The following is an 8438-nucleotide window of genomic DNA, read 5'->3' as shown; positions in this document are numbered from 1 at the left end:
GAGCCCGGCCCTGCCGACACCTTGACTTCAGACCTCTGGCTCCAGAAGTGCGAGAGAATAAGGTTCGTTGTAATTTGTTCCAGCAGCCCTAGGAAACCGACGCAACCCTTTCTCTGAAGTCTGTGGGCTGGGGAGGCGGTGGCCCCTCACCCTCTTTTTCCTCCTCCCTGCTTGGTTAATGTGAAGCCGATGGCCTGAGCTGGAATAGCCATCCTGGACCAGGAAGTGGAAGCTGTATGTTAACGGAGATGGGTCACCCAGGTAGGAGCGCCAGCAGCCATGCTGCCCAGGACTGCTGAGTAATACAGGACTTGGAAATAAATACCTACACTGTTGACGCCACTGTCATTTTGTGTTTTTGTCACTTGCTGCTGAACCCAATCCTAATTCATATTGGGAGACAGATTTACAAATGAAAGTATGCAATTCAGTGTGGTAAATAATGTGATAGAGACAAGCCATGGTGGGACACAAAGGCATGAATCATTATCTTACCCTGGGGAGATCAGGCAAGGCTTCTCAGAAAAAGCGACGGTGGCTGGATTTAAGAACGAGAAGGAGTCTGCAGGCAGCCAGGATATGGGATGGCAGGTAGGCCTGTCAGAGAGACATAGGTGGTGGAGAGAACCCCTCCCCACCCCCTGGGTTCTGCATGGGTGACGTATACGGTAAAGGCAGACAAGGATGAGACTGAAGAGGGAGACAGAGGCGAGTGGATGAAAACCTTGTGGGCCGATCCGGGTGCTTGCACCCGCTCATGTCACAAAGAGCCAGCAGTGAGCATGCAATGCGGAGCAATGTTACCAGGCTAACACTTCAGAAAGAGCACTTTGGCTAAGGAGTGGATGGCTTGGAGGGAACAAGAAGGGGTCAAAGAGACCAAGTAGAAGCCTGTTGCAGGGTCAACATGAGTGCAGAAGGATCAGGGACACACAGAAAGGAACAACTTTAACATACCAGTTAGGCAGCTGAATTGATTGGCTGTGGGATGTGAGGGAAGACGGAGTCCAGAAGGACCCCACTTTGCTGGCCTGGAGCAGGAGCAGGTAGTCATTACCTGGGACAAGGAGCACGGGGAGAAGCAAGTGTGGAGGTGAATGATGAAATGCTGATGATCAACTCAGCTCCAAATCCTCTTTCTGAATTAGGAAGACCACATTGCTCTGGTTCCAGAAGGCTCCCTGTTAGGGTCTAGCAACAGGGGCCACTGGAGGTGGAGGGAGAAGGAGGAACCCTGCCCGCTTGGCGTGCTTCCTCCCAGGGCCGCCCAGGGAGGGTCTTTGCCCTGGCACAGCAATGGCTGCAGGTGTTTTCCACCTCCTAGAGCCAGCCTGCCGTGTCCCTTCTGAAACCAGCAGCACCGGCCGGTCCGCACCCCTCCTCAGAGCCTTGAGCCCCAGCCCAGTGCTTTCTGCTCCAAAGTCCTGAGGTTCCCGCGCCAGGGGGCTGTGCTCTCTGTGCGGGGTCTGAATCTCAGCTCTCGGGAGCCCTCCTCGGAGCTCCTGGGTCCCCTCAACCGGACCTCTTCCCTTGTTTAGGGGTGCCAGCTGCTTCCTGTAGCCACCTCAGCGCTCCCTCTTTCTTCTCCAGATGCCTTTTCACCAATTTCCCCATTAAATTCACTCTGATAGATACTGGGTGCTGACTGATAACAGTTGTGCGTACCCAGGATGGTCTCAGGAAATAGACGCCCCAAAGGTGAGACTCTGGGGTTGTTTTGTCACTTCCCGTAGTCTGTGGTGAAGCAGCCGGGCGGAGCTGTCTGAGAAGCAGGGATGAGTCTGGAGTTGGGAAGGCAGCCTTTGCGCATCCTCGGCATGTGGGTCATAGGCAATCCCTCGGGAGCATGGGAAGCAAGAAGAGAAAGAGCTGAGGATGGTATCCCAAGGAGCGCCGAAGTTTAGGAGGCAGACAGAAGGAGAATGGGTATGGGGGCAGAATGAGGCACATGATCTGAAAATCAGGAGAAAAGTCAGTAAAGTGCAGCGTTTCCTCCCCAAGAGAGGAAAGTTTGGAGAAGGAAGTGGCCCTTATATGAAAGCTAAGGTCACGACTAAAAAGCAAACCGTGGACTCAGCAGTAGCCACTCATGACCTTGTGGAGGGTCCTTCCAGCAGAGTGGGGGACACAGAGGATGATGGGAGAAGATTGAGGAGCGAATGGAAAATGAGACAAGGCAGACAGAATATTAGTTAGAGAGCCGGAGGAGAGTGTTTCTATTTTTACCTGAGGGAGACTTGAGCTCCTTTATGGGCTGTGGGGAGGAGCCAATAGGGAGTGAGGCTGAGCTGCAGGAGGGAGATGGAAAAGAACGAGGTGAGCAGAAAGAGAAGCCTGCAGCAGCGGGGGGTGTAACTTCCTCCCGGGCTCCTCATCCATCCAAGAGAGCCTTCAGAGCATCTAGGATGTGCCAACGCTGCTCTAGACGCTGTCAATAAAAGAGGTAAAAATCAGAGGCTGGAAGCAAGGTGGCAAAAACGGCTTGGGGTGTGAAATCTAAGGTAAAGTCTCATCAGGTTTCTGGGAGAAGGGCAGTAGGTTTAGGAAGCTAACTCTTGCTTTATCCATTCTTCCCTTGAGGTAATTGGTAGGTTACTCCTGAGTGAGGTGGGGCACCCCCTACCTTGTGACTGGAGGGTTGCGCCCAAGTAGAAGGTGTTTCATTCACACTGTGGTCACCGCATTTAGAAAGAGAGGCGCAGAGAGTAACTTACTTGCTCCAAATCTCCTTGATATGGCCTTGGGCTCCACAGCCCATGGGGATAGTTTTGACCATTCTTTGACTTTATAATACACGGCAGCTTTCTTTCTCACTGGGGACTGCCAGTGCAATCATAACTGATTACTCTAATTATGAAAAGGACACACCAGACACGTCTTGAAGGAAGGAAACAGCTAAAGAATGGATCCAAAGCTGTGCGGGCATTGAAAGCCGTCTCCCGCAGAGCCGCACTGCAGGCTGGTGCGGCTGGGTTGCTATAACAGCCCCCCGTGGTCTCCACGCTCCAGCCCCTCTCCCTTCCAAACACGCCATTTCCCATTTACAATCCTCAGCGGACAAAGACCCGATCCTTGCCCACCTCCCACAGCCTCCCTCGTGGACACCCTCTCACCCTGCATTCCGGCCACGTGGAACAACCTGCCCTGCCCTGAATGTGTCAGCTCTCTCAGGAATGTGCTGATCTTTCTCTGCCTGAAACACTTTATCACCATTCTTTGGCCAACTTCTACTCAACCTTTCAAACTCAGCCCGAGCATCACCTGCCGTAGTAATCATCATGACAGAACTGGTCACTGATTGTCCTCTACTTTATGCTGGGCATTTTACAAGCATTATCATTATATTGGCAACAACCTTGCAGACAGAGAGTGAAGCAGGGCCAAATAAACCTTTATCCCTCACCAGCCGCTCAGGAAAAATCTAGCAAATAAACACAGATCCTCGCATCAAAATCACTGAGGACTAATACTAAAATACAGATTCCTGGACCCCACACATGTCTATAAATTCAGTGATTAATTTGGTCAAGGGCCTGCTTGTTATTTGTCAGGTGGGAAGTTAGGAAATTTAACTCAGGACCAGAAAGGAAGTGAGTGTTCTCAGCCACATAAAGCCAGCATTATTTGTTCATAGGTAATAAAATCAGAGCTACAATTTTAGCCATCATAAATATCAGTCCCCAAACTTGTGTGTAACAAAAACTCATTTCTTTATTCTCTTTAAATCTGCTTTTAAATGCTCATCCCTCCAGGATGGCGAGAAAGTGCCTCCCTCTTTCATCCCCACCCCATCCCTATCATCACTTCAGAGAGCTCAGCTTCACGAGGTGCCCAGAAACTGTGCAAGGGCCACCAGTTCCTGCTCAGTCATGGTCAGTGCTGGCTCGACACTGTCCACCATTGCAGAGGACTCTTGCAGATCAGAGATTTGCCTCTTGGCCACTGTCCTTGGGGCATGGGAGTCTTTGCTGAGGCTGAGAATCCCCCTGCCCCGGTCTTCTGGGATGACTGCCTGTCTCCACTGAGCTGCCACAGTCAGTGTGCAGCTTCTCACTGCTTACAGAGCCCTCCAATCAGCTCCCTTTCCCCGGCCGCTCTTCCTTCTCTGTCCTTCCCATCAAATGCTCTCCTTTCTCTCACTCTCTCTCTCCATGTCTCTCATGACAACTAATATAATCTGTGCAAGGAGCTCAGGCCTTGGAGAAAACAAAAGCCTAGTGGGCAATGTGCTATGCGCCGAGTTCACCCTTCCCCCTCCTCTGGAGAGCTGTCAGTCACTGAGACCAGAGCCCATGGCGGTGCAGCAGTTGACGGGCGGAGGAGAAAAACTGTGGACGGCTTAATAATACCAGGGGCCACAGACCCTGCAAGAGGTGAGAAGGGACTGAATAAGCAAAACCTCTTAAAAATGTATGATTTCCACAGAGAATGGTGGCAGACCCAAGAGAAAAGAAGGGGGGGAAAATAAAATGGAAAGGGTGCTGGAAAGAGAAAAAGATGGAGGAATCCATATTACACGAAGAATGCCTACAGACCAAAAAAGAGAGAGAGAGAAAACAGTCAAGAAAAAATTGGGCAAAACACTGAAATACTTGAGGGAAGAAGAAACACAAATAGCCAATAAAGATAAGGAAAGATACTCAACAGGGCAGTGCAAATTAACACCACAGTGAAGTACGGACGCACATCTGCCATATCGACCAACACATAAAAATCTGGTCATATCAAGTATGGTGAGAACGCAGAGAAACGAGAAGCCTTTTACATCCTTGGTAGGAGTGGAAACTGTTACAACCACTTTGGAAAGCAATTTGATGTTTTCTAGGAAACATGAAAATATGAGTACATGTAGAACCAGCAACTCCACTCCCGAGTACGGACTGCAGAGCAGTGGTGCTCAGCATATGGTTCACAAGTTCCTGTGGGTCCCTGAAACCCATTCAGGAGTTCTGCAAGGTCAAAACTATTTTCACTATAATACTTAGACATAGTTTGCTTTTTTCTTTGTCCACTATCATGTATTCACATTTTCTAAAAATGCTGTTATTACTTAAGAATGCCCTAAAGCAGTAAAAGGTATTAGTTTTATTAAATATCAACCCTTGATAACATCTTTTTAATATTCTATGTGATGAAATGAGAAATACACCTGAAACACTTCAGCTGCACATTGAAGTATAAAGCTCGTCTGGAGAAAAAACCCTTGTGAAATTGTTCAAGTTGTGAGTTGAGCTAACCACTTTTTTCACGGAAAACCATGTTTATTTGAAATGAATATTGACAGACAAACTGTGGCTATTCAGACTTTGCATATTTGAGAGACATTTTCTCAAAAATGAATCAAGTGAGCCTTTCACTTTAGGGAAAACTCAGATTACTTATTGCCAGTGGTAAAATCCAACCTTTCAAACAAAAACTGGAACTATAAATAACTTGTAGATAGAATGATGTCAGCATGATGGTGGAGTGAACTTGCCCGGGACTCTCTCCCCTCCAACATACAACAAAAAGAGACATCCATACTCCAACTAAGGACACCCTAACATAACACTAAAACCTCGGAGAGACACGCAGCCACACGATGGAGGGCAGAGAGGCTGGAGCCCCACTTGGAGGACCTGAATGGGGTAAGAGAGAACTTTGCTCCCTCCCTGAAAGACTGCCATCATGACCGTGGGAGGATCCATCAGGGAAGGAGCAGGGGAGGGGTCACTCTTTCACGGGATCACCAAGGACTCCCATGGGCCCTTGCAGCCTAGAGGGAAGACCTCTAAGGAGGTGAAAGTTTTCGCAGGGGGTGACCTCATCAAGCCAACACCCCAGGAGACCAGATAGTGAGAGTGAGAAAGCCCAGACTGCACACTGGCGAAAGCGCCCCTCCCCCCACCCACCCCACACCACCACCCCACTGCCTGAGATCTCAGCTGAAGGCAGAGGGCTCAGAATACGCTACTCTCGACCCCCATCCAGTGGTGATAGGCAGTAACTGCAACCAAATAATATCAGAATGAGAAAGAGCCAACCTTCCAACATCAGACACTACATCAAATCTCCAGACCAGAGAGAAAACGATGAGCTCCCAGAACTCAGTCCTGAGGACACAGAAATATGCAAGCTAAATGACAATGAATTCAAAATAGCTATCATCAACAAACTCCGTGAGGTAAAAGAGAATGTAGAGAAACAATTCAATGAGTTCAGGAGCTACTTCACAAAAGAGACTGAAACTATAAAGAAGAATCAATCAGAAATACTAGAGATGAAAGACACAATGGAAGAGATAAAACAAAATATGGATTCTCTGAATGCTCAAGTGGACACCATAGAGGAGCATACCATCATAATTGAAGATAGACATTGAAATGCTCCAGACAGAGGAGGAGAGAGAACTAAGAGTGAAAAGAAATGAAGAAAGTCTCTGAGAAATATCTGACTCAATGAGGAAGTGCAACATAAGAATTATAGGTATTCTAGAAGGAGAAGAGAAGGAGAATGGAGCAGAAACCATGTTCAAAGATATAAGAGCAGAGAACTTCTCAAACCTAGGGAAAGAGAGGGAAATATGTGTGGAAGAAGCTTCCAGATCTCCTAGATTTGTCAATGTAAAAAGACCTACTTCAAGGCATATACTAGTAAAACTGGCAAAAATTAATGACAGAGAGAATACTAAGGGAAACAAGGCAGAAGAAAATAACCTACAAAGGAACCCCTATCAGGCTTTCAGCAGATTTCTCTGCAGAAACCTTACAAGTTAGGAGAGAATGGAATGACATATTCAAATTTTTAAAAGACAAGAATCTTCAGCCAAGAATACTCTATTTAGCAAAAATATCCTCCAGATATGAGGGAGAAATTAAATCTTTCCCGAACAAAAGCTAAGGGACTTCATAGTCATGAGACACTCCCCCCTACAAGAAATCCTCAAGAAGGCCCTCACACCTGAAAAAAGCAAAAAGGGGAGAAAGGGGTCAAAAAACACAGAGTAAGGAGATAAATAGGTAGACAGCATCAGAATAGGATAGCAAATATTCAACTAGAGCATTAGGCTGAAGGGAAGGAAAACACCAAAAACAAAGACAATCTTGTCACTTTAACCACAAACTCACAACACAAGTTGGAATAAAAGACGACAATAATAACTGAGGAGGAGAGGAGGAAAGGGACTGAATCGGTTTACACTAAGGACATAAGAGGCCATCAGAAAATGGACTACCTTATACACGAGATTCTGAATACAAACCTCAGGGTAACCACTAAACAAAAAAGTAGAACAGAGACACAAAAAATAAAAAAGGAAAAAAACAAAGAAACACATCATAAAGAACTGTATAATTCAATGGGTAGACCAAAATACACAGGATGAGAAACAAAGGAAATGCAGGAAAACCAGAAAATGAGTGATAAAACGACAGCATTAAGCCCTCACACATCAATAATCACCATAAACGTAAATGGATTGAATTCTTCAATAAAAAGACACAGAGTGGCAAGACGGATTAAGAAACAAGACCTAACAATTTGCTGCCTCCAGGAAACACACCTCAGCTCCAATGACAAACACAGGCTCAGAGCAAAGGGGTGGGAGATGATGCTAAAAGCTAATGGCAAACAAAAGAAAGCAGGTGTCACAATACTTATGTCAGAAGAAGTAGACTTCAAGATAAGACAGGTAAAGAGGGATGAAGAGGGGCAGTATATAATGATCAAACGGACACTCCATCAAGAAGAAATAACGCTTATAAATATATATGCACCCAACACAGGGGCACCAAAGTTCATAAAGCAGCTACTAACAAGCCTAAAAGAAGATATTAATAATAACACAATAATAGTAGGGGACCTCAACACCCCACTCACATCAGTGGACAGATCATCCAGACAGAAAATCAACAAGGAAACAGTGGAATTAAATGAAAAGCTAGGGGACCAGCCCCATGGCTGTGTGGTTAAGTTCCTGTGCTCCACTTCTATGGCCCAAGGTTTCGCTGGTTCAGATCCTGGGCACAGACACTGCACCAGTCATCAAGCCATGCTGAGGCAGCATCCCACATGCCACAACTAGAAGGACCCACAACTAAAAATATACAACTATGTACCAGGGGGCTTTGGAGAGAAAAAGGAAAAATAAAATCTTAAAAAAAAAGAAAATAAAACTAAACCACTTGGACTTAATAGACATATACAGAACACTCCATCCAAAAGGAGCAGAATACACATTCTTCTCAAGTGCACGCAGAACACTCTCAAGGATAGACCACATGTTGGGAAACAAGGAAAACCTCAATAAATTTAAGAAAATTGAAATAATAACAAGCATCTTTTCTGATCATAATGCTATAAAGCTAGAAATTAATTACAAGAAAAAAGCTGAGAATGGGACAAAGATATGGAGACTAAACAACACGCTATTGAACAAGCAATGGTTGACTGAAAAAATT

Source organism: Equus caballus, chromosome 27, assembly GCF_041296265.1.
Source record: "Equus caballus isolate H_3958 breed thoroughbred chromosome 27, TB-T2T, whole genome shotgun sequence".
Classification (NCBI taxonomy): Eukaryota; Metazoa; Chordata; class Mammalia; order Perissodactyla; family Equidae; genus Equus; species Equus caballus.
Note: the sequence above shows the minus strand (reverse complement) of the source record.